This window comes from Musca domestica, unplaced genomic scaffold, assembly GCF_030504385.1.
Source record: "Musca domestica strain aabys unplaced genomic scaffold, Musca_domestica.polishedcontigs.V.1.1 8, whole genome shotgun sequence".
In the NCBI taxonomy this organism is placed as follows: Eukaryota; Metazoa; Arthropoda; class Insecta; order Diptera; family Muscidae; genus Musca; species Musca domestica.
Window position 1 is genome coordinate 1,214,751 of NW_026712409.1, and position 27,471 is coordinate 1,242,221.

Sequence of the window (27,471 nt, forward strand, 5' to 3'; positions counted from 1 at the left end):
TTATCCATCTGCAAATGAGTTTCCATCGACTTTCGATACAATTTGAAACAAATAAATAAATGAAATGGATGCTATTCCTTCTCTATTTATTTATTGAACATGTCATCCTCTCGCTCTCTCTACCCCTCTCTCAGATCTAATCCCTGACCAACAATGCTGCAATTCTCGTCGACAATAAAAATCCAAAGACGTTTATTGGATATTGTTTACTTAATTGGTAATACATTTAGTTTGGAAAGTCTCCCTCCTCCCGGGTTCCCCCCACCCCTTCGGCTCGGTGGGAATTGGAAAAGGCTTAAAATTATTTGCACACTGCGACGAGCAGATGTGGAAGCGAGCAAATGAGAAGTGAAGGCATTGGTTGTGTGCGGCTTTCTCTGCCGATAAATATTTGAAGTGAAAACTTTGTTCTCGGCGCCAATGCGAGTTCAGTTCGAACTGGTATTTGAACAAATGAAATGAATGTAAACACTCTTTTGTGTAACCGATTTCGTGGAATAGATGGATGCATCTTTTAGTCCATATTGGTAGTGTAAGAAGTTGATGTGTGTCTTCCAAGCGGTTACTAAGAGAGCAGAGCCCAGTGATTTCCCAGCAAGGATTTTATGCGGATTTCATTTTGTTTTCGATTAAAGACGCAGCAATCTCCAGGAAAAGTAAATTTTGTTTGAATAGACCTTGACAATGTAAGGATATATCCTATTGTATGATATAAAGGGTGTGAGTGTTTATTACTTGGTTTTAGGTTTCCTGCTAAGTCCCGAAAAATATGAAGATTTGGATTGTAAACTGCTTTTATTTTCATAAAACATATAAAAGCATTGCAATTCACTTCTTAATGGAATATATTTTCAAACTCTTCTCAAATACAATATTGGGTTGAGAGAATATTTGTTATGCAATGCCTCGTTGTTGTTGTTTTTTTTTTCTAACCTCTACGCGTTTATATGAAGCGGGAAAGTTTTTCCAATGGAAAAACTTTGCCTTTTCCACACTCTTGATTGCAACATATGCGAGTGCAAGTATGAGAGGTTCAACAATAGAAACATACACGCTCTGGATGCAGTGATAACCCCCCGTTCGTAAACAGCCCACAAATGTACATCTCACCCGCATCCATTTCCTCTTTTGATTTCCGAACCAAATGGCAAATTCAACTGCTGGTCTATCGAAATCAGGCCCAGAACACACAAACATCAATGTTTACAAACAAATACATCGACACAGTCATTGATACATTTGTGTAAGGGGTTGTAGATCAAGGGAACAGTGCATGAGGAGGCCGGAACAACAACAACTGCACTTGCAACACCACCAGCAACAGCAGGAAAAACAGATTTTGAATTGTAACAATTGCAAAATGTTGATTTCGATTTGCAAACCGCCGAACAATTTCAATAAAAACGCCAATATATATTTCAAAACTACTCTCACACGCACACACATACACACACCAAAGAGAAAGTTTTGCAGGGTCCCCCAACGATTGTCCCCGCCTCCTTTTGGTCCATATAGTGGGGTCTTGTTAAGCATAAGAGGGGTAAAAAAGAAAACGTGGAATCCAATGCACTTTCAAGTGGGTGCAAATATTGTAAGGCTGCTGCGGGGGCCTACAACAGCATCTTCAACTAATGCCCAACATCTAATGCGGTGGGCTTCAGTTTTGAGTTTTTGCATCATTATTTGAGTCGAAGTAAGTGAATGCAGGAACAAGTTTCCAATGTTCGGTTTTTAGTTTCCGGTTTTGCAATTTTCAGTCTTCATTGTTGTTATTGAATTTCGGCAATATGGCACTGTTCCTTCTTCTGCCGTTCGGTGCCTTTGAAGTGTTGGTTTCGGTATTGAGCAGTGCGGCAGGATGGGCCAACTTAATATGGGAGTTTTCATAATTACGTCCAAATTGAACGGCAAAAGTTTGGCAAATTCTACCAAAATGGCAATTGTGTTGGGTGCGGGGAATTCGGGGGATTGCTTCATCTTCTTTAAAAAATCAATTATTATATAAGATTTACTTGCAGTCGATTGAAGTTTGAGGCAGGCGTAAAAGTTTCCTAATCGAATTAGCTTTGGTAATTTTTAATGAGTTTCTGTTGTGAGATTATTGTAAGCTTTGTAAGTGTTGTTATTCTGCTGATAATCAGCTGTGTTGCCGGAACGTCTGGGTCTGGGAAATAGTGGGCTTGTGTGTATAGGAGTAGGGGGTTGCGTATGAGGTATCTCATTTTACTATTGTTTTGTAAAGTATACGTTCTACACTGGCATTGAGTTCGTGCCAAGTACGGAATGTGAAATGGAAATTTAAGGTAGATCGAAGCAATAGATAAACAATTTCGATCTGATACATTGTTTTGGTTAATATTATTTTTGAAAACTAATAGCGGCTGCTTAATCCAAATCTATTTTCTTTTGTATTGCTATTCTTTCATCAGTGGTTACTTCGCCTTATTTATTTCAACTTGACTTTATAATGGCTAGTTGTTAATTACAATTCATTTTCTAATGTCTCCTTTAAAAAAAAACCTGCTGCAGGAGATACCTCATAAACGTAAACAATAGCAAAAAGTCATTATTGGTTAGTCACTGACGGGGAGTGCAGTACTACGCCGGGCGCATTTTCAACAAATGCCTATAAACTCATTGCGAAGGTATGGCTGTCTGGATTGCTATCGCAGTGATCTGATGGAGATGACATCGACAACAACAATGTGACAACAACATTGTTATCAACAATAATAGCAAACAATTTCCAAATAAACATTAAATTATTGCTGGACAAATGAACAGCAGCTCTGTAGCGGCAGAACAAAACAGACAACGGCTAAATAAGTAGCAGCCTGCACACACACCCGCGTGCACTCCATAGACAATCATAAATGTACCTTATAAACTGTACACAAGGATGTACACAAATACACTTATTTATGCACAGTTACACAGACGCGCACACACACACACACACACCACCACCGCCATCATACACAAGAGTTGACATTTGTTTCCATTGGAGTGAACCTCCATTGTTTGGTAACACTGGCAGATGACATTCCAAAAAATAAACGGCATGGAGAAAGAAAACATGCCCCGCCACCAACCGTAGCCTCCTCGCCCACATCTGGAAGTCAAAACAACCAAAAAAAAACATCCATTGTTCGACCGCAAACCGACCAAAGTTGACAAGCGACAGAGTCAATTCTCCTCGTAGGCATTCGCGTCCAAGGGGCATCGAGAGATCATTTAATAAAGAAATAATAAAAGCGAAAACAACCAAGGCAAATAATAATAATAACAACAACAACAACAAAAACAAATAACTACGACACGAATGCGAGATTGCGAATGTAACAAAATGAGAAATCAACGACTGAGGAGATAGAAAGAAATACAGAAAAAACACGACTCAATTTGTGGCGAGTGTGGTGTGAAGGGAGCGGTAAATCCTTTGCAGGAATCACACTTTAGGACGACGCCATTTAAAGAGTCAATTTTTACATGAAGGGTGTCAAAAAATATGAAGTAGGTTATATGGGGAATATACCAAAAGCTGAGGATATATGGGAACATGGTCAGCTACCTGGAATTAAAAAACGTTTGACGAAAAAAAGTAAAATCGCTGATTCTACTTTTTGGAGATTGACCTAAAATATATATAGAAGGAAAGATCTTGATGTGATTGTGTCTGAATACAGTCTACTGTAATATACTCAAAAGAAGAATCTTGGTTCAGCAAAAGGTTTTCTTGGTGCTATTTTTATACCCTCGCGCAAGAGAGTGTATATATCAGTTGAGGTCTCTTTGGACCAAATCCGTTTCAAGACATTTGAAGTCGATTTAGCGATGTCCGTCTGTCCGGCTAGCTGGATTATGAGCACGATAACTCTCGTAGGCAGTATCCGATTTGGTCCAAACTTGTTACATCGCAATATTATTATCAAACTTAGATCGTGTTCGGTGATGGGCAATATCGGTCCACTCCCTCTGATACCTCCCCCTTCAAAGATTGGAATTTTTAACGAAAATATTTTACTGCACAAAAAGAGAAAGGATAGTCCAATTTTACTTCAATTTTGCAAATCCTAGTATTTACATCAGTGCTAGGTCAGGTGCGAAATGGACAATATCGGTCCATTCTATCAAGTACCCCACACAGGGTCAAAATTTTGAATATCCAGGTAAGCTTATAAAACGTGAAATTAACATCCGATCCCATTTAGACTTGGCACATCTCAATATTTCTATCAAAAAAGATCTGTTATAAAGATGATAGAGTTCGAACCATCCCTTCTGGTACCTCCCCACAAAGGGTCAAAGTTTTGAATAACCAAAACGATTATAAATTTTTCTTCAGTTCTCTTCATATTTCACACATCGCATTAGTTCTATTAATACAAGATCTGCTGTGAAGATGGGATATATTGGTCCACTCCTTTTGGTACCTCCCCCACAAAGGGTCAAAAATTTGAATATCAATGAAGGTCATAAAACGCGAAATTATGCTTCGATTCCATTCAGACTTGGTGTATCTGAATATTTCCATCAATACAGGTTCTGTTTTAAAGATGGTAGAGATCGGACAATTTCTTCTGGTACCTCCCCCAAAAATAGTCAAAATTTTGAATAACCAAAACCATCATAATATCCGAAATAAGCATCCGGATATCTACAGATTCACACAAGCCATTATAACTGCTGTGAAGATGGGGTATATCGGCGCACTCCTTCTGGTAGTTCCCCCACAAAGGGTTCAAAATTGAATTACATATTAACAAACATCAGGGACAGTTATTTTGGGAGATCTATATAGTAGATCTATATTTGAAGTTTTCTGAAGGGATAATTTATATCCGGATGTGAACTGCATTTTAAATCTTAGAATACTTTAATTGACTTGAAAAATAAGGATATTTGATTGAGTTGTTTCTCAACCCAAGTACGAGGTCTTTCAAGGTTCTTTAGATAAATAACACATTCATTTAACCCGCCTCGTACTGCTTCGGATCATAAGACGTCCGTGGCTAGAAAAGACTGTTATGGGGTATCGAAAATGCTTCTGCTACATAAAATGTTGTTTGGCCTTTGTCTGTCTGTCTGTAGGTATGTGCATACATATGTATGTATTTGTGACTTGTGAAGCCTACAGTTGCTGTTGTAGCTGGTGTTGTTGTTGTTGATGATGATGGTATAAATGTCTTGTGTTAACAAACAACAGCCCTGACCAACTAACAACGACACCGACATTTGCCCATTGTTACAATCAATTGTTGTGTTTGCTGTTGCTATTGTTGTTGTTGCCTTTCTTCTTCTACATCTTCTCCACCGGCCCATGTTGCTGTTGTCCAATATGTTATCAAGATTAGTGCCAACAATCGCCGACCAGTCAACAACAAGAACGCCAGACGTTGTTCGTAGCAAATGAAAAACGGTTGCTATGTTGCAGACAACTGTTGTTTGAGTAAATAATTTGCCAACAGCCAACAATGGCCATAATGGCTTCCACAGATACTTGCCGGATAAATTGCCCAAATGGAGGACGGCGGTGGTGGTTCGTCCACCACACACCGACCAGCTTCGCTGCCCTGTACGCAAGTATCGATGATGTTTCCAACAATTGACAGCTTAGTGCACGGCAACAGAAGTCACGGTGCAAGTAGCTTCTGTCCTGCTGTGGCATTCCTCTTTATCATTATTTCGATATTGGCTCCAACAAATGTGTCCGCTGCATTCATTTTCGTTTAGGAAAATGAAAATTTGTTACGACGTTTATCCTGTTGCGGAAACTGGCAGTTCGTCTTGCCACGGTGGGATGATGGCGGGGATGGCGCAGTGCATTGGCCTTTACGGTCGCTGCCAGGCGCAGTTGTCAGTTTCCACGTCAAGTGGTTGGGGATTGACCACCGTATACATTCCTGTGAATGGCCTTGGCAACAGGATTTTTGCTTTATTTCTAAGTCTATGAACATCACACTTGGGAGACCCACTGGCCGGCTTGCTCACTGCGGCAAGTTGCATTACCGTCAACGGTAATGTATCGCTGATATTAGCCATTGGCCCGAATGCGATGGCATCCAAAGGCGTGCATCACATCTTTGCGAGGAAATATTTCCCAAACGTATAGAATATTTAACTTCCCCTACGAATATCGGGTCACAGCAGCGACATAGTATTTTGCGATGTGCCATTTGTTATTTCCGCTTTGATGGAACGCTGAGCGCCGGATGAATGCCATCACTAGTGCTTTGCCCGAATCGAGTCGTCGATACTCGGTCGCTGTGAAATAAATCAATTTGAAATTTTTGTTGACAGTCTGAGGAGAGCACAACAAAATGGAGCAACGCAAATGCCAGACAAGACACTCGAATAAATATCAACTGCCACAATTTTCTTGTTTTAGGAACGGTCTCCACATTAATAATTTCGACTTCAAACATGTGACTGACAAACATGGAGATGGGGAAAATCTGGTGGAAGCATTTGTCTTGCTCTGCACTCTACACATACACAAATTCATATATGCATTTGCACGTGATGCGGCATAGATATCCTATGTGTGTGTGTGTGTGATTGGGCATGCGGCGAGTTTATTCCCTTTGTCGAATATGGCTGAGCCAAAATCAATTTTATATTTTATTTATCTGCTTCAAATGCAATATTTATTTGAACGGATGTGAAATTTTCTCACAGATGCCCGCTGCCATTTCAGGTAGGCTTTTGCTTGTGTGTGTGTATGTGTGTATTTTAATATCAGCCTATTGCCTTGCCAAAGTACCGGCAATACAATTTATTTTTATTTATTTAAAATAGTCACTTTAATAAAGATAATGGTTAGCATTAGGCAATCCCTTAAATGGCATCTTCCAATGTTTAAGGTTTTGAAGTGAATAGCGAAATGTGATGATATTGGGGATGGATGTTCCTTTGGTTCACCTCGCCAAATCTTTCAGTATATAAATGTATTTTCGATTTTCCATAACCTCCACGGACCAACGTTGTATATCTTTCTGGGTAAGATGAAAAAACTGCAAATAACTTCAGACTGCTGTCATTTCTAAGACACTTGTCCGACAGCTGTTGAAATTATTCCAGTGACAGCTCATTATATTGTTTACAAGCGTACAAAAGCTTTTGGGTGAGAATTTTCCAGAAAAAAAGTTATTCGTGATGGAATTCATGCGTGATAGTTTGATTTATTTATATTTGGCTGGAAAACCACAAGTAGCTATCGTTAGATCACTCCAGCATTTAAATGTGAATAAATCATTTGTGTCTAGTACCATCGCTCGTTACCGTGATACTGGTAGCGTAATCCGACATCAAGGAAGTGCACGGAAGAAAACAGCAACATCAGCAGAAATGGTTCGAAAAATAAAGAAGCGGCTTGATCGAAACGCGCATCGCAGTGGCCGAAAAATGGCTCGAGAGCTGAACATATCGCAATATTCTATTCGGAAAATATTGAAATATGAGCTCGGGGTAAAACCATTGAAATTCCACCGCAACGGAAAGAAAATAGACTTAAAAGAGCTAAAGAGTTGCTTCGCTTTGCCGAAAGTGCTGAAGTGCCGAATTTGGTTTTCTCCGATGAAAAAACATTCGTTGTCCAGCATTTTGTAAACAAACAAAATTGTCGTGCTTACTTGCCAAAGAGGTCAGCTGAAAATGTGCACCTTCGGTTGGCCACCAGTACTCAAGCGCCGGCCATGGTGATGATGTGGGCCGCCATAACAGCCGATGGTCGCTCTTAGCTCTTATTAATCTTATTAATCAGAATAAATACCGAATATTATCGCGAAAATATTCTGGAGGATGTATTCAAGCTTTGGACACGCAAACATTTTGGCCGCAGACCTTGGACATTCCAACAGGACTCAACACGCTTCACACATCGCACTCAGCACGCTTCAACCAAGAATATTTACAAAATGAGGTTCCTCGCTTTATTTCCAGCGCACAATGGCCACCAAAATCTCCGAATACCAATCCGTTGTACTATTGTGTCTGGGATATTTTGGAAAGCAAGGTTGGCACTAAAAAATACCAAAGTGTCGATCACCTCAAGCAAGTGCTTCGCCGGGAATGGTCCAAGATACCGCAGAGCAACATTCGGGCAGCGTGTGATGGTTTCATGGACTGTATGAAGGCCATAATTCGTGTCAAAGGTGACCAATTCGAACAAATCTAAACTTATTCTAAAATTTGATGCTATTTCCGACCTTATTTTGCTTTCATGCAATAAAATTTGAAACAAATTTAAAAGGTAAGTCGTGTTTGACTTTGTTGCAGTTTTTTTATCTCACTCTGTATATTCTTCCATTTTCCACAACACAATTCCTAAAACATGCGTGGAGCCAATTTGCTAGAGACAATGGTGTTCAATGTAAAATTCATAATTCCCGTTCGATCCCAATATCCATTGCTGGCGTTGAATATTTACACATGTTATATTCATGTATACCATTTGACGGCAATTTGCGAGCGTGTTCAATGAAAATGCTTTTTGTCATATTTGTTTTATTAATCTGAAATGTAATTTATTATCCTCTGTAAACAGAAATGATAATAATTTGGTTACAAAGGGATTACGGACACATCCATGCAAACCGCCGCTCGCTCCCTCTCACTCTCTCTCTCTCTCTCTCGCACACACATGCACACAAACGCCTTTAATTAAAATATTTGCATAAATATTTAAAACTAATATTGTTTTTATTATTTTTTTGTGTTTTTATAATTTTAATTTGCTGCAGTCGACCACCACGAATAATCTCCAATGGAGGGAGAACAAAACATCGGGTTTTGTCTAACACAGACGACAGACAGCGAGCCGTCCAGTCCATTACCAGTCGAAAAGAACAGCATTTTCACACGACCACATGAATAACTCGTTTTGGTTTTTTGCCCATCGCTTGAATTCATTGGACATTTTTTAATTGTCACAAAAGAAGAAGCACAATTTTTTGTCCCACTTTTTACCGCAAATATTTTTTGGGACAAGAGCAAAAACAGAAAAGGAATTGATGGTCGAATATTTGAAATTGAATTGTTCAATGGATTGCCTGGTCCAGTTTTACGAGCTGCCCTACTGCACTTACATCGTTCGCATGGCGTTTCATCGTCATAATCATCAGCGTCAATATTGACATTAATGGCATTATTGGCAACGTCGGTCGTCGGTCGTCATCGTCCGTCGTCATGGCGAATATTTTTGCCGCAGCATCTGCCATTCGAGTTTCCATTGAAACTGTCAACTATAAATAAATGTATTTATTATAAATTAAACTTTAAAATTTATTCGTCCCGTTGTTGTTTTTATTTGTCGTTTTCTGTTGTTTTTTGCTGGGAGTTAGCAATGGCGGAATATTTTAAAATGTTTCCATTTCGCAATTGGTTTCCCGGCATTTTGTGTGGTTTCACTTTATTTATTGTAATCATCATAAATTTGAAGTATCGCTCGGCTATCGTGGGAATTTGTGATGGAGCTGAGGCGGGTGGTTGGCTGGCTGTGGTGATGGTGATGACATGTATGTCCACAGGTTGTGACAATGCCACCATGGCTGTACCCGGAACAATCACTTGATGCAATTTTCACAAGTGTTCCTTTGTGCTGGCGTTGTTGTTGTCGTTGTTGATGCTGTGCTTTAGTTTCCATTTGGGAGGATTTGGTTGTTGCACTTGTAGTGCCTGGGACCAAGTGCAACATGGAGTCCATTCGATGGGTCAAAAACAAAAAAAAAAAAACATAAATAAATGTTTGTGAATTTCTGTCTATTTCGTTGACCGGCCTTCAATTACGCAATTCACTTGAGCGTGGAAAATTTGTTGAACATTTTAGTTATTCCAATGAGTCTTCTATCCTGCCACTCATTCGCAAAACAACAAATCATAATGAATTTAATTTTTAATTAGTTACATATATTCACAGTTTGGCCATGTAATGAAATTATCCAAAAAAAGTTAGATATCTAATAAGATCAGACCAGAGCTGGCTGCTGTTTATTGGTGGAAATATAAAATAAATTATTATATTTTGAACATTCGGAAATTGCTTATTTTTTTTTGTCAAGAAGCATTTTTAGCATGAAAAAGTAATTAAAAAAAAATAAATAATATCTAGTTGTAATATATCGCCAATTTAGATGCCTTTCAGCGGTAACAGATAATATACATACATATTACATATATCATTAGAACTCGTTTTATCATCCAATAAAAACAGAACTGTTGTTAATAATCTGTTTTTTTTTTTTAATTTTAAGGTCTTATATTTTTTACCGGTTACCAAAAAATATTTCCCCATAGGAAAGATGGAAAAACACATAAGATTGGATGTATCAGCCTTGTATCCACCCCTGCCGAAGACATATAAAGAGCAAAAATATAATATTTAATTAACATATATGATCCATATGCCGCAGGCAGGGTTTGTATTATTATTTTTATATTAAAAATTTCATACAGTTATTTTTGAAGTTTCTATTTTGGTTTAAAGTTCTAAATTTTGAAAGACAATCATAAAATTTTTATTAAATTTTTTTATTTTTAAAAATTTTACCGTTGTTATTTATTGACATGGAGAGTGTAACTCAAATTGAGGTTTTTCGAATTATAGTCTAATGTGGCCCAAGATAAACGACATGGTCCAGAATGAATGCTCGAAATAAAAGTTTTAACTTTTTGTGATTGCTATTCAATGTTTATACCCTCCACCATACATAGTATGGAAGGTATATTAAGTTCGTCATTCTGTTTGTAACTCATTGAAATTCTTAAAATTTTAATACGGTTTAGCCCTGTTCGTCCGTCCGTCTGTTGTAATCACGCTAGAGTCAAAACGAATAAAGATATGAAGCAAAAATTTTGCACAGATCAGTCTTTTGTTTGCAGGCAGGTCAAGTTCGAAGATGGACTATATCGTATAGCCTCCATGTAACGGTACCGCCATATTGGGTTTGGTGATATATCCTCCTTATAACGGTACCTCCATATATCCTGTATTTTGATTATTTTAGCTCCCTTTTAATGGAATTATCCACAAAAAATCCTTTTAAGTACTTTACCCTCTGGAAGAGAATTGTTTATTTAGATATACGATATTGTATGGCCCCCATAAAGCGGTATCCCCCCGCCTATATTCGGTATTTCGATTTTTTCTGATTTTAGGGACATTATTCACCCAAATTGTTTCAAATTTCGTTTATAAAGTTCCCAATGACAAATCAGCTTATGACAAAAATTTGCGTTTGCAGGCCCATGTCTTCGCATAGTCACCATATAACGGTACCTCCTTATATTTGGTATTTTGATGATCTTAATGACATTATATGGGTACTACAACCTATGACAGCAAATTTTCTATGCAGGTCCAGGTCTTTGCCTAGCCCCTATACAGGGTGAGATGAAAAAACTGCACATTCTTCAGACTGCTGTCATTTCTAAGCCACTCGTCCGACAGCTGTTAAAATTATTCCATTGACAGCTGGACGTCAAAGAAGTGGACGGAAGAAAACAGCAACAACAACACAAAAGAAAAGTGAAGTAGCGACTTGATGGAAACCCTCGTCGCAGTGGTCGAAAAATGGATCTTGGGCTGAACATATCGAAATATTCTATTCGGTAAATATTTAAAAATGAGCCATTAAAAATAAAGCCATTGAAATTCCAAAAAGTGCAAAAACTTACACCGCAACAGAAAGAAAAAAGACTCAAAAGAGCTAAAGAGTTGCTTCGCTCAGCCGAAAGTGGTGAACTGCCGAATTTGGTTTTCTCCGCTCCGATGAGAAAACATTCGCTGTCCAGCAGTTTGTAAGCAAACAAAATGATAGTAAACAACAAAATGCCAAAGAGGTGAGCTGAAAATGTCCACCTTCGGTTGACCACCAGAACTCAAGCGCCAGCCATGGTGATGATGTGGACCGCCATAATAGCCAATGGTCGCATCAGAATAAATGTCGAATATTATCGCGAAAATATTTTGGAGGGTATATTAAAGCCTTGGGCACGCAAACATTTTGGCCGGAGACCTTGGACGTTCCAACAGTACTCAGCACCATCGCACTCAGCACGCGCCACCCAAGAATGGTTTCAAAATGAGGTTCCTCGCTTCGTTTCCAGCGCACAATGGCCACCGACATCTCCGGATACCAAGCCACTGGGTATTTATTCCAGAAAATTAACTTATTCATGTAAAATGCACAAAAAAGGGACTTCAGGAAAATATCAATTTCGGAGTGGGCGGTACCCTCTTCATACTGTCCTAATTTATGGTAAACGTGACAAAAGAAAGTCGAGCGACATAATCTATCTAACGACTCTATCGAAGTGTGAAAGAAATAAATCAAATTAAGGACCTAATTGGATTGAATACTCCCTGTGAATGTTATCGTGAGTACCACTAGCCAGCCAAGCAGATGGACGGAGGGCATACATCTAGATTGACACTAAATATTGTGAAAAGAATTTGGCATTAAATATTTAATATAATCTGCAATTATGCCCCATTGAATTAAACCATATTTTTTATTTAACAGAAAAAAGTAAATAACAATAACAGAAAAAGAAAATAAAATTACCATTTTGCCATTGTTGCGGCTTTTACTAAAAAATATGGGCAAATAAAAATTGAGAGTTGTCGATAACTGTCGTAAAATAATTATTGAATTGCTCTATTCCATTTATTTTGTTTGCTGACATATGGCAGTAATCATTTTTTAATATCTCATGTTCGATGTTCGAGACGATTGACAGATTTCATTAACATTGATCTTTGTATCCCCCCTCATGGTTATGAATAAACCAAGGTTTTTGGGCAATAATTTGTTTTTTTTTTTTTTCAAAATGTATGTTCATAGATATACATAGATTCACTGCAAATACAAAAATCCAGGATGGGAACCAATTTTCAATGAAGCTTTATTTGACAAGGTAAATTACAAAAAATTCAAGGCTGGGTAGTATTATATAAAATAAAGCTACCTTCAATTAATTGTGTCAAGTTTTCAACGTTAACGGAGAGTAATTTTTTGAATTTTGGGATAAGTCACTGTTTTCCTCCTATTTTAAATTCAATTTTGTGAAAATCCCATATTAATTCAATTTTTTTTACTAATTTAAGAAATTTGTGAAAACAATAAACAAAATTAAAATTGTTGCATTCTCTAAAAGTTAATTTGTCAGTATGTGACTCTACTACAGTGCTGCATTTTCTTGAGATTAGGCTACCTTTGTGGTTGTGCCACATGTGTGTTTGTATGTATATAGAGTGCCAGTGTCTCTCAACTTGAGTTGTGTTCGATCAAACTAAGTAGTTTTTTATCTACCTCCGATATTAAGACTCTGCGTATGAGTTATGTAAAATATATTAAACACTCATACGAACTGGTGTACTGAACTATGAACCAGATTGACACAACTCTGCTCTCAACCCTGTCACTCGCCATGTTGCATTTAAATGGTGGAAAATGGCAAATTAAATAACTATTTGTTCATAACTTTAGAAATGTCTTTTTTGTTGCTTTGTTGTTTGTGAACATCGATTTCATTTTACATTTTATGTAGCCATTCGAAATGAGATTCCTTAAGCGGCATCCGAACTCTCAGCAGAGCAACCAGAACTGCTGGTGCTGTTCCCGTTCGTTGCTATTTGTTATTGGCAAATATTTTGACTTTTAATGTTGACATTATTGAAAATGTCGTCAGATCAACGATATTGTCGTGGCATTGCTAATGCGGATGCTGTTGCTGTTGCTGCTACCACTGCCAGTGACAGCTAGAAAATTGTCATTGCTGTTGGTGGTATTGCTTTTTACTGCCATGTCTGCTGCTGCCGGTCTGCCTTTTCCAACAATAACACCTATTTACGTTGAGCAGAGCTATGCTTTGTGGAAATGTCGCTTTCCGTAATACGGAACATTGCTGCAGTACTGCAGTGGCCTTTGTCAAAAACTCCATAAAAGCTACCCCATCAACCCCAACCTACCCCACGTCACGGCCCAGCACAGTAACAACGAAATGATGAGAAAATATTGTATTATCCACCTCACCCCGTGCATCCCTTCAGTGTAGACTGACGTTACTTGTGGCTCGTATTTTCCATAATTTGTTGTCAATTGTTGTATTTATTGCACAGACATCGGAGCAGTTCTGGTGGTTAGGGAGGGAGATCTCTCTGTGCTGGGCAGGCAGGGCAGGGCGAACAAACATCGTTCTATGTCTGCTGGTAATATTGGCATTTTTGTTTTAAACTCTTTGTTTAGCCGGAAAAGGATTTGTATGTGTATGAGTGAGTGTGTGAGCGAGTAAGTGTACGAGTATGTGTGCTGGTGTGAGCATTCATCTATTTTTCCCCCAAGGGATATTATTGTGCGTCGCACAATTTTACGCTGCTATTCCTTCTCAACGCGTCGAATTCCACATTTGATTGGTTCTTTATGGCTGTTTGTTCTAGTTTAAGTTCAATAAAGACGAATAAAAAACGTTCGGATGTTAAATCGAAATGCTGGCATCAAAGGTTCTAATATTAGGAGGATGCATTTCTGTTTCTTTCTGTTTTTTTTGCTTCCTTCTTATCGCATGTAGGAAAGTTCGCCAATATTATTCGGGAAAAAGGGCAAACAGCAAGACAAAGTTTACTGATGCGTATGTTTGCATTTCCTTATTGAATTTTGCCCCTCCCCCTCTCGTCCTTCAGGGATAAGTATGTGAAAATCGTTGTCATGTAACATGTAATAATTGAATTTATCGAAACTAAATTGTTAGTTTTGTTATTGCGTCTCGTTTCTTGTGGGGGTGGAGCAGAACAAAAAAGATAATATGCAGTTATAAAACAATATAATGGTAGCAGGACAAAAATTTAAAAAATACTAAACGATTATATTTTTGATTAGTGAAAAGAATCAGGATCCAAGGGTGCGATACTATTTATAGGAAAGTTTTATAAGGCGCAAATACTAAAAAAGTGGACTGTTAAAGAGCGTTACCACCGCTGCTGGGCCAGTTCACTGGAAAGTAATTTCACGACGATATTTCAGATTAAATTTGACCGATTATGTCGTATTTACATTGGCCTATGTATTGTAAAAGCCACCAGCCTTAAATATTCCCCATCTCAAGGCAATTTTTTATGTTTTAAAGAAATATTCTGCATTATCGATCGGATCATTCCAATATAGTTCTTCTCAGTTGTTTTGGTTGGAAAGCACAGTCTAAACCAGACACATCACATCCCCACATATGAATTTCCATTTGGGTAGGCTTTAATCCAGATCAATAATACGAGATAGATGAGTCTTAACCAGCCTGAGAGAGAGAGAGAGAGGGAGAGAGAAAGAGAAAGAGAGCGGTACTTTTATTTCTTCTTGTGTTTATTAATGTATTGGTGAAATGTTTATCTATGGCGTCGTATGTATAAAGGGGAAATAACTGTCAGGGGGAGCACTCGCAGGGACTCTTGACTCGACCTGGCCCAGGTGTAATTGCTGAACGCAAATGGTTCATATTTATCTGTTTTTTTTTTTTTAATTTTTAAATGGCCTCTGCAGTATCTAGATATTAAACATGACACAAAACTTTTTGCCTATTCTCGTTGATGTGTCTCGAAAGGCTCCCTGCACGATAAAGCGATGTTGTGGTTAAATGCCCATTTTCTCACCGACCAACATACCACTCCTCGTCCGCCTGACATTGACATTCAGACGAAAAACAGGTGTTCCCTTTTGCATAGAGTTGGCATTTAATTCGTTGACAGTGGATGACAGTTTAGCTACTTCCAACCACATTTCCGGCTATTTAAGGCTTTGCATCCGTTTTACTTAACACGCTCATTTCCTGGTTTCGTTTTTAAAGCAGAGCCAAGGCGAACAGGTTGCAGTTGTCGTTGGCAGGCGACCGTGTTTTTGACTCTACTGCGAGTTAAGCTGTCGAGTGTGGAGTGGCAACCGGCTTGGCGACACTCATGTTCTTGTACTTGAACCAATTACATTGTGTTTTGTTAATTTTGGCCAATTGCCTGCTACTTGTCGTGAACATTAAAATTCCGACCATTTCATTAACGCTGAAGTTGTTGTTGGGTTTGTGCGCGATTTTTTCAAGGGAGAGTATTTTTGTGGATGGACTTACGCACGACTTCATCAGTTTGACGTGATTTACGTTAAGTGTTGTTGTATGTCGTTGTGAACGTTTTAAGAGGAGGGAATCGACAAAATAATTTTCTGTAGAAGATTTTTATGTTTCCACAATGACGACTTAAATTTGGGTAAATCATCATTGTTGGGTTTATCTCGAAATTTCAACTTTTTAAGGAAGCAGAACAGAAAAAAAATTAAATTTGAGAATATATTTATGGATCGTCTAGACAGCCTTCTACGGGAATACATTGCATATGTTTAACTTGTCGGAATCTCAACGTGGAATACGTGACAAATAAATGTCGATCATTTCTTCATACGTTTTTTAGTTGCTTCGCATCCCTGTGTTGGTCAGCCTCCTCAGTCTCGGACTTCCTTAGTTACATCATCTTGAGGTTTACAAGCGAATTTTTGTTTGAGATCCCGTTGGATTTTACAGCTCTGACTAAATTAGCACTTTGTTGCTTCAAAATAGGCAAGCTACATCCCATTTCTATACCCTCCATCTTGGAAAGGAGGGTAACACCTCTCCATTTGTAACACCTCTAAATATCCGTCATATATTCATGATCAGCATAAAATTCTAAGTCGATTTAATGATGTCCGCCTGTCTGTCGGTCCGTCTGTCTGTTGAAATCTCGATACAGCTCACATTATTTGACGTAAAATTTGCACCGTTATTTGCTTTGTGTCTTAGATGGTTGGTATTGAAAATGAGATATATTTCGGCCTACGTTTTGGGATAGCCCCCATTTAACTGTACCTCCCGATATTCGGTATCTTAATAGTTTTGAGCCACATATTTCCGACAATTTGTCTAAAAATTTGTATTGTTGTTATGAGTTCTAGCTCTGGTGGCGGAACATTGTATACATAGGTCCACGTTTTCGTATAGCCTCCATATAAGAAACCCTTATATGATATTCGACATTTCGATGACTTTTACCACATTTTTTAACGAATTTGTTTAAAAAAATATTTGTCATTCGTAATGGGTTCTAACTCCGATGGAGGAACATTGTACAAACGTGTAGCCCCCGTATACCGGTACCTCCCAATATTCGATATTTTGATTTTATCCGCATTTTTTTATGGATTTGTATAAAAATTTGTATTTGTAGTTCGTAATGGGTTCGGGCTTCGGTGGCAGATCAGAATTTTGACGATTTAAGCCACATTTAGATTTGTGCGAAATTTGGTATTTGTATTTCATAATGGGTTGTAGTACCGCCCTCACATAAGGACTCCAATCATTCTCCTACCGATCTTACTGGAGTTTGTAGTTTAAAGTGGAACACGTTTGAATCCAGATACTTTTGCATAAAAAAGTTTTCTTTACCCAATGGTGGAGGGTATTAGATGTTCGTCCAGGTCAGGACAGGTTCTAAAAGCAACGTCCATTTATTAGTGCAGAAAAAATGACAATGTCTAACAAGGGGTAACACAGAGAAGCCAGCGGGTTCGGAAGGAACCAGTGGCACTCGGCTTACAAGTGCCATTCCTTGGAAGGTAGTATTTATTTCGAATTTATTGCAACTGAGCATATGCAAATTAAATATCAGAAAATTTAAAGTTCGACTCTAGATGTCTCAATATTCAGAAATAATTTAAAAGAGTGATAGTTTTACAAAAAATTTTACCAATTTCTTTAAAAATTATTAAAAAAATAATTTTTTAATTAATTTAACAAAAAATATATATTTTGGCTTCTGTACTTTTAATATCTCCTGATCCTGAATTACTGTGCAACTTCCACTGAAATTGATTATACACGTTATTATAACATACACCTGCTAAAATTCGAGAAAAATGTTGGCTTCTCCGTTTCAATTTAAATGCAAGAAAAAACAATCTACACCCATTTTTCCCATTTCTCCTTTTGAGATTTCTTTGGAATAAATATCTTAATCTTTCGATGATTCCATCAATCGGAGGGGTTCTAATCACCAGATTAGTGTACTGCTCATTGTATCCCACACACACACAAATTCATTTTTAAGAACTACAATAGGTGTATTTTTGCAGAGGTTTCTTTCGGCGTGTTATTCATTTGGTATTGTTGTTGTTGTTGGTGTTTTTTTGAATTTCATTCTTATCCCCAGATTATCGCAGACTTGGTTTGTTTGTTTGTTGTCGATGAGAAAGCCAATTGCATCCTTCTTCGTGGCATACAAAAACTTTTGATTTGTCTGCAGATTTTCATCTCATTCCCATTTTCAATTTACTGTCGAATACCCTACCCGGTTTGCAGTGGCATGTGGGAATGTGACAACCAGTTGATGCATTTTCTTGATGATTAGGAAATTTTGCTCGGAAATTCCAGAGCCAAAGCCAGTTCAACAATCGTACGAATTATTGCATTTGACCACCGAATTTTGTCGGACCCTTAGCAACGTCACTAGGTTTTCCAGCAAATTAGACCCAAATTAAAAAAATCCTTGGGTAATTCATTGATTATGACACACTCCATTCCTTGCTAGTGACATGTGAGATCATCTGACATTCATCTGATTAATTACTAGACCCAAATTCAAAAATCTGAAGGTAATTCATTGATAATCACACACTCAATTCCTCGTTAGTGACATATGGGACCTTCTGATATTCTAAATTGTGATTTATTTGATTTGACTAAATTACTTTCGGCCCAATTTTTTAAAATTGTTTTCATTCTTAGAACACCTCATTTAGCTTTTATTTTTTTGCAGCTCTGGAATGTAGCGCCTACCATCCCGTCGGTGTCTGCCGCTATTGTATCTCGGTTTTTTGTTTAATTTCACGTTTATTTATTTACATCGATTTCGAGGCGTATGCACAATTATTTTCATCTCTCTTTTGTGATTTGTGAATAAGAAGCCCTAATGGAAAAGGATGCACAGGAAAAACAGTCAATTCGAGAGCATTACAAAAGAACGGCATAGAAACACGCCAAATAAAACAAACTCTTGAAAAGTTTGCATCAATGCATTTGCTGGCTGTGCTGGGGAAAAATAAAAGAAGTTTCCCAAAGAAAAACCTAAATTACAGCAAAGCCAACACACAGATATACCGAGTCTGGTGCACAGAGAAAAACCAAAAACAAAAACAAAAAACACTTACAAGAACTTTGAAGAAAACGACAATCCGTCCATTTGAGTTTACATTCCCGCCTTGTAAACAGTGCATTTGTTTGCTGCATCATTTGTGGACGAGAGTGTGGGTATGGATGAATGTTTTTGTGTGCGGGTATCATCTATCTGTCGTCTTCATCTTGTTTGGGGTAAGAGGTCTCTGAAGGCTTCTGATGATTTGTTCAACTAAATTGTGCTGAATTGAGGATTCCTTAGGCACGTCCTCTTTTCATTAGGAAGTTAAGTAGATGTAAGGATATACTGCACACATTCACACTGCTGCTCACACACACACACACACACTTATTTATAGGAAATCATTTATTCTACAAAAAAGCTCGGTGGCTAATTTGATTTCGCATTCACCTTTAGCTTTTTGTCCGAAAAAATGAAGAAACCAGAGCAGCAAAAAATCTTATTTTGTTGCATCGAAGTCTTTGTGGCATGTGAATTTAAGCTCCAAAATCTTTAAATCTTGCTTGGGTTCTCCATAACTTATAGCGAGCTGGCTTTAACTGCATGTTATGACATTAATTGTGCCTGTAGTTGAGTCAGTATTTCGCCCATGAAGTCACTTGAATTGAAGTTAAGTGAATTCTGTCCGTTGCCGTTGAGCAGCAACAGCAAAAAAACGTTGCAATTTTCATTTTTAATGAAATAATGGATGAATAACTCTTTGTGTTCTTATTACTCTAAGGCTGCTTTCATTCGGATAAGACAGTTTTTCTCCTTTATAATACTTGAGCTGTGTCGCCACCCTGCCCTCTGCACATCCTCGATGGCTTGTACTGTACGGAGGAGTTTTTTCGCAGCTTTTGATTGCGTTTTAAAATTTTAATTATGTTTCTTAACGGACAACATTAAAATGAACATGTTGACTTGGGAATACAACAATAACAAGAACAGCAACAACAACAACAACAACAACAGCAGCAGCAACAGCAGCAGCAACGACAATCGCAGTAGTAGAGGAGTCAACGCCAAAGACACACACACACACACCAAAAGCAACATCATCGTCCTCGTCATCTCCCATTGCCATCTTGTATTACTTCTTGACAAACAGCAACCCTCCCTCACCCACTCCGCCCGGCAGCCAGCCATCTTCGCCACCCAGCCAACACAAGCAATAAAAGAACTTGTAAAAAATGGCAACAAGATCTTAATGCAACAATGGAGAATTTGCACTTATTAAAAAGGCAACATAAAACGCGACAACAATGTTAAGGATGGGGATGAGGATGCAGATAATAAGCACCAGCAGAAGAATGGAGTGGAATGGAAACGGGATTGCGAAATAGAGATGACGATAATGCCGCCGATGACGATGTTATACAATAACTTCGTTTGAATAGACGGCACACTCACGCACACAACGAACCCAGTGCAGAGCGGGGCTAATGTGCAGTTGACATAGAAGTGTTGTCCCCCAATTCCAAAACATACATTTCGCCATAGTTACATGAAATGACAATCTGCCCTGGATGGGAGGAGGGATGAATCCAGCAGGAAGGGTCACATAAACTGCGAATAAAAATATTATAAATTAATTTCATGCAGAAATCCCACAGAGAATAGACTTATAGGGCAAAAGAGAAATAAAAAGAAAAAAACTGAAAGAGAAAAGAGAAAAGAAAGAGGGTCGGAAGGAAATAACGAAATCCGTTTGTGGTAGTTGTTACAACTTGCAACACCGGATCTTGGCTAGAAATAAGAAAGTGTAATAAGTGGTGACCGTTTGCGTGCATTCTGTTGGTCGCCAGACTTGCATTGAACAGATTTGCGAGAGCGACTCGCAAAAGAAAAGTAGCCACCAATGATGTTGTCAAAAACTTGTGGTGGAAAACAAAAGCTGTGCCGGAAAATGCGGACTTGTGTAAGGGGAAACAACAGTTTTAATGTTCGACAAGCTAATTTGGGAAATGTAGAGGAAACCAAAACCAACCAAAAATATGGTAATTCAACCAAAGTATTATAAGTGTAATAACATTTATTGGAATGTTTTCAGTTTGAAGATGTTGTCAAGGTTAGCCCCATTGGGAATGTATGTTCAAAGGAATATCTGCAAAATATAAATGTAAAATATTTGCCGCTTATAAACGATTGAGGACTGGCGACTAGAGCAGTTATTTTTAATCATTGCCATGAAATAAAATTTAAACGAAATTAGTTGGTAACAAAAGATAAGGCTAAAAGGTTAAACAGATTATATTAAATTAACATTATAGTAATAATCTAGGCCGATTTGAGAAGCTTCCGAACTGATATTAACGTTTCACCCAGTTGAATTTCAGATTAGTAGACTTAATGGTATTAAAAGTACGTACGTACCTACGAACGTCTACATTGCCCTCGATGTGTTGTATATGAGTGATTTAGCATGGATATTTTTTTCGTAGAGGATAGGAAACATTCCAGAGGGGAACTGGATGCACATAGATCAAAATTTAGTATTCTTACCAACTGATTTGTGGCATTTTGAAAGGTTTGTCAACATTTTTTGCAGTTCCAATAACACATTTCATACTATCTGACAACAAATGATCGGCTTCTACGTGCTAACCTACACATAACCTCTACATATCTATATAGCCCCCATTTAATGGTTCCATCCTATATTTAATAAATTGGTGGTTTTAAAGACATTTACAGCCGAATTAGCTGTAACTTCACATTGGGCTTTTTAACCGACATCTATGGGAAGAATGGGCTTTCAGTTATTAATTAAGTTTTTGGAAAATGGTTTAAGACACCCGCTAGTTTAGTATATTCACTTTTTTCTTGGTATATTTTTAAATTTTGTATCACAGACAGAGCAAGTTGATATTTGGGATCTTAATCAATATTTGTTTTTTTATAATTCAATGGATCTACTTACCGATTCGATTGATTGAGTTAGGCAATGGAAATTTCTTGACATTTTCCTGTCTTTGTTATTTTCAAATAAAAAAGGACGCTAACTCGAACATAATGTTTATACCCTACACCACACTATGGTCAGGGAATTATGCCTTTGTGCATTTGTTTGTAACATGGAGATATGAATAGGATCACCTCCTGAGTCGATTTATGCATGTCCGTTCGTCCGTGTCCATGTGTTCTTAAAATAAAGTATCAGTCGCAATTATTGCCCGATGGAAATGAAAAATTGCACAAATAATTGCTTAAGTCTGGAGTATTCCCTCATTGGCTAAACTTCATATTAATCTCTGTTACAGAGAGCAATGTTTTTCAAAACGAAACTGACAGCTTTGCAATGTTTGGTGATCGAGCGTGAAATGAGTATGATTCTCATTCACATATGAATGATCGACATTTATAGAGCTTGCTTTTCACCAAAGCTGATAAAGCCAAGTGACCATTCCCTACGCCGGAATGAAGTCATGTTATTGCTAGCGATCAGCAAATATTGCAAGTTAGTTTCGTTTTGATAAAACAATGCTCTCTGTAATAGAGAGTAATATGAAGTTGAGCCAAATGGAGGAATACTAAGCAATCAATTGAATTTTCAACAATAACAAAATACACAATTTGAAAACCACAAGCGGCTATCGTTAGAGCACTCCAGCATTTAAATGTGAATAAATCTTTTGTGACTCGTACCATCGCTCGTTACCGTGATACTGGTAGCGTAGCCCGACGCCAAGGAAGTGGACGGAAGAAAACATCAACATCAGCAGAAATGGTTCGAAAACGTAAAGAAGCGACTTAATCGAAAACCGCTTCGCACTGGCCGAAAAATGGCTCGTGAACTGAACATATCGCAATATTCCATTCGGCAAATATTGAGAAATGAGCTCGGGGTAAAGCCATTGTAATTCCAAAAACTTACACCGCAACAGAAGGAAAATAGACTCCAAATATATAAAGAGTTGCTTCGCTTGGCCGAAAGTGGTGAACTGCCGAATTTGGTTTTCTCCGAGGAGAAAACACTCGTTGTCCAGCAGTTTCTAAACAAACAAAGTGATCGTGTTTACTTGCCAAAGAGGTCAAGTGAAAATGTGCACCTTCGGTTGTCCACCAGAACTTAAGCGCCGGCCATGGTGATGGTGATGGTGAGGGCCGCCGTAACAGCCGATGGTCGCTCTCCGTTCGTAATAATCGATCGTGGCATCAGAATAATTGCCGAATATTATAGCGAAAATATCCTGGAGGGTGTATTAAAGCCTTGGCACTAAAAAAGCGATCGATCGATCGAGTCGATCACCTCAAGCAAGCGCTTCGCCGGGAATGGGCCAAAATAATGCAGAGCAACATTCAAGCAGCTTGGTCGTTTGAAATCCATAATTCGTGTCAAAGGTGACCAATTCGAACAAATCTAAACTTATTCTAAAATTTGATGCTTTTTTCGACATTTTTTGCTTTTATTCAATAAATTTAAGAAAAAAATGTAAAAATGATTGCGTTTGACTTTGTTGCAGTTTTTTTATCTCAACTTGTAGCTTAAGATATGATATGTATGTTTTGATTTGAGTGTTCTCAAAGCCGAGAGACAAAAATGCTTTAATATTGAAAATCGATTTAGATTAGGATATACCTTCATATTTTCATATTCATATAGGATATACATACATATTAGTTCCTTTCGGTTTCAAATTATAATATAATAGTTCGCACTACTTTCCCTATTTGTTTTACTTCTTTCCTTTATTTGTTAAGGGGTAGCTCTACTAAACATGCCTAGGGGTGTAGTGCATCATAAAGTTGATCTGGCTCTACTTTTTTACATTTCTTAATTGGTTTTTTTTGCAATATATCCGAAGTGATATATATCATTGTATTTCTCCTGAATTTATATAACATATAGGAATCATTTGTGATAAAGTCAAAATTATTTAATTTAATATTCGAAATTAACTTCTCGAAAATATTTTTCAATATAACAGAACTATTTATTTACAACAAACCTATATATTCACATCGAAGTACAACATATTTGAAGCTACATATATTTGTCGTTTTTGCCATGTCACTCTTATTACATCATAAATGCTGCAGACTTTATTACACGCACACTTATACAGGCCTATGCAGGCACATTTTAACGACTTTTTGTAGTTGCATTAACGTCTTACATGCCAACACATACACACATACATAGATGTGTCCACACATATATCCACACATAAATGCGGGGTAGGCATACATAGGCATAAACATTCATTTGATGGGATTCACACGCACTGGCACTCGCATGTGACATATTTCATGTTTAGCCATCATCGTTGTGACCCCAGAACTAAGAGGCCGAAATGGTAAGTGTTCCTTTAGCACACCCACACACGCACACATAAATACATTCGCGCATTAGTTGCGTCAAGGTCCAACAATGATTCCATATATATGTGCGTCCGATATTTGTACATATATGTGTGTGTGTGTGTGTCTGATAGTGTCAAGTGCTGAAATTACTATGAGCCGCAAATATTATCTTCTCCTGCTCCTGTCCCACTGAACAGCTGTAATGTGGACCCGCATTAAAAATGTTTTATTGCCGAGTGAGGGGGTGACGGGTGCGGGTGGTAGCAGTGATGGCTGCTGCTGATTCTGTCAATTCTAAGCTTTGGCAGTGGTACGCTTCCAGTGCGTAACTGCACTTGCCACTACCCAAATTGTACCCTGGCGTACAATTACATTGAAATATTTATGTTGTTTTGCTGGCAAGCTTTGTTTTGTTACACTTTGAATGAATTGTGGGCAAATTGCTGGTCCCTTTCACCACATCTCGGGAATCTTGGAATTTGGCATGGCCGTTGTGATGCTCGTACATGGAGTGCAGCTAACGTGCGTTTCAGCCATTGATGTGTGTGTGTTTTTATGGAAAAAGAATTACACAGCTAAATTGTTCAACTAAAAGCTTTGGTAATTCAATCTCAAAGCCATAGCCATGTTTTGGCCCAGTCTAAACAGTGTTGTTTTGCCCACAGTTGATACGAGTTCATAAGTTCCATAGATAAATTCGTAGATTTTGCCACTTTTGCAATTATTCAACTGGACGCCCACTGTTCCAAGTTTCTGCTCCACTTGTAGTGAAACGGATTCGGTTCGGCTTTTAACTCATTTTTTATGCAGCAGTCAAAGAACAAGCTGTGGTGGTAGACACATTTAATGTCTTTTTCAGCTGCTGCTTCTGCTACTGGCAGGCAGTTGGTCGCTAATGCTCCAACTTGACTTTTATCAGCTCTCCAGTTCAGACAGTGGTTACTGCCACAATTGCTGTTACTTTGTTGCTGCTGTTGTTGTTGTTTAAAAAGTGAATTTTATATGAACGGCTAAGTGGGTTGTCAATGTGAGTGTGTGTGTGTGAGCTGGTGTAGTGTTGTGGTGATGATGATGGTGGTAGTGAGTGTGTGAGAGAGAGTGTGTTTCCGTCAGTTTAGTTGTCTTTGGTATCTGATATTAGCAAGAGACGCCATTAATTCTCTGCTCTCTGCTTCGACGTTAACGCTTCTATTCGCTTCTTTGTTGCGGATTAAGTTCTTTGCAATTGGTCAGTATGCGTGTGGCACGTTTCGGTCCACGTCCCAAGCATTCTTTGCCATGGTCTGTGGCATTAAGCGCACTCAGCACTAAATTTTATTGTCAGTTCATGTCCCGTTGAATTATGTAACAATTCCATGCATTTCACTGGCGTTTATCTTGCCATCCATATAAGCCTTTTGTTTTGTTGGCTGCATATATTGGTAGCGGAATTGCTTTGTTTTCGGGGGAAAATTATATTCAATAGCTTACAATTCAAAGTCTATCCTGTTATTTTGACATCTATAGAAAAAAATTCCAATTCCGCATCGATTTTACAGCCCTCTGATGGGATAAACAAGTTTTAGAGTTTAATTGAGACAAACGAGAATTTCTTTAATTTTTTGAAATTTATGAATAAAATTATCCTTCATTCTGAGGTGGACAATCCATACCCTCAGTGTTAAAAATATAACAGTTTCTAGGTTCCGCATTTTTTAAACTTTAAATATAAATTGTAATATTTTAAAATTGGTCATAGTTGGTCTTCATTTGGCACATCATAGTTAGTGTCTTATTATTTCAGTTTGGTTATTTTAATATTTTATTGAAACAACTTTTATTTATCGCAGCGAAATTGACAATGGAAATTAATTGCCAAAGTGCAAGCCATTCAAAATAATTTATTGGAAAGCAGCAATCTTGTGGCCAGCACATTCAGAACCTGATCGCAGAATTCCATTCTCAGTAATTTAAAGTCCAGCAGTTCCCACGTGCTTAACATTGTTTGCCAATCCAGTGTCTGACTCTGCTCCCTTTCCTTGCCCGGTCTACCAGGCAGGCAGAATATCTTTGGTGCTTTTAGTTTCTTTGTCGACTCTTGTATCTGCTCGCAATTGTTCCAGAGAAACTTTGTTGTAAATTGCGAAAAATGGAATAATGTGTAACAACACAGCGATAGAAGCCGGCCAGAGAGGAGGAGATGTATGCATCTCGATTTGTAGATGTTGTATAATTAACAGCTTCAGTTTTTGCTCCGTGCATTCATTCTTTGCTATTCTTCTTTATTATTTTGTTAAAGATTTGCCGGATCTATGCCAAAGTTTTTTTCTTTTTGTTGTTCTGGTTGTCGAGCATTTTCATGTTCCCGACCGACGACGCTATAGGGATTGCTTCAATATGCCTTAGCATGGGCGAGATGCGATTTGCGGCTGGGTGTTTGTGTGTGTGTGTATGTGGAGGTTTGTTGTTGGGGCGAGAGTGTAATCGCATTTCCTTAAGAAGTTGTCGGAATTGTCATTTGCACTTAAAATGAAATGCAAATGCCTGCTAGAAGTGTTAAGGTCCTGGGAGAGGAGGATAATGCCATTGTATGAATGTTGCACGTCTCGCGCTCTAACACGAATCGCATGTATTTGTATTTGTTCCAGCGATTATTCTTCTGCAGTCCCTTTTCACTTTGTTTTTCTTGGCTTTTGTTTCAGATTGATTCATGGCTTTGTTGTTGGTTGTGTAGCATCAGGAACTGTGTGTAGTCTGCTATGTTGCCTCCCTTGACTGTGCGTCATTTGCTTCAATGGGGTTTCCAAATTCGAAAATGAAATTTATTTTGAGTTTTGCCTTGTTAAGGCGAAGATCATATGTTTTATGATTGATGTGTTTGTTTTCTCTTTCGAGACGAGCTTAATGATCAGGAATTTGCAGTGAAAAGGAAAGCCAGATAGACACTATCACACACTCACCACTATGCGACGCGTTTCGCCGTTGGTTAAGCGGCTCATTTGAAC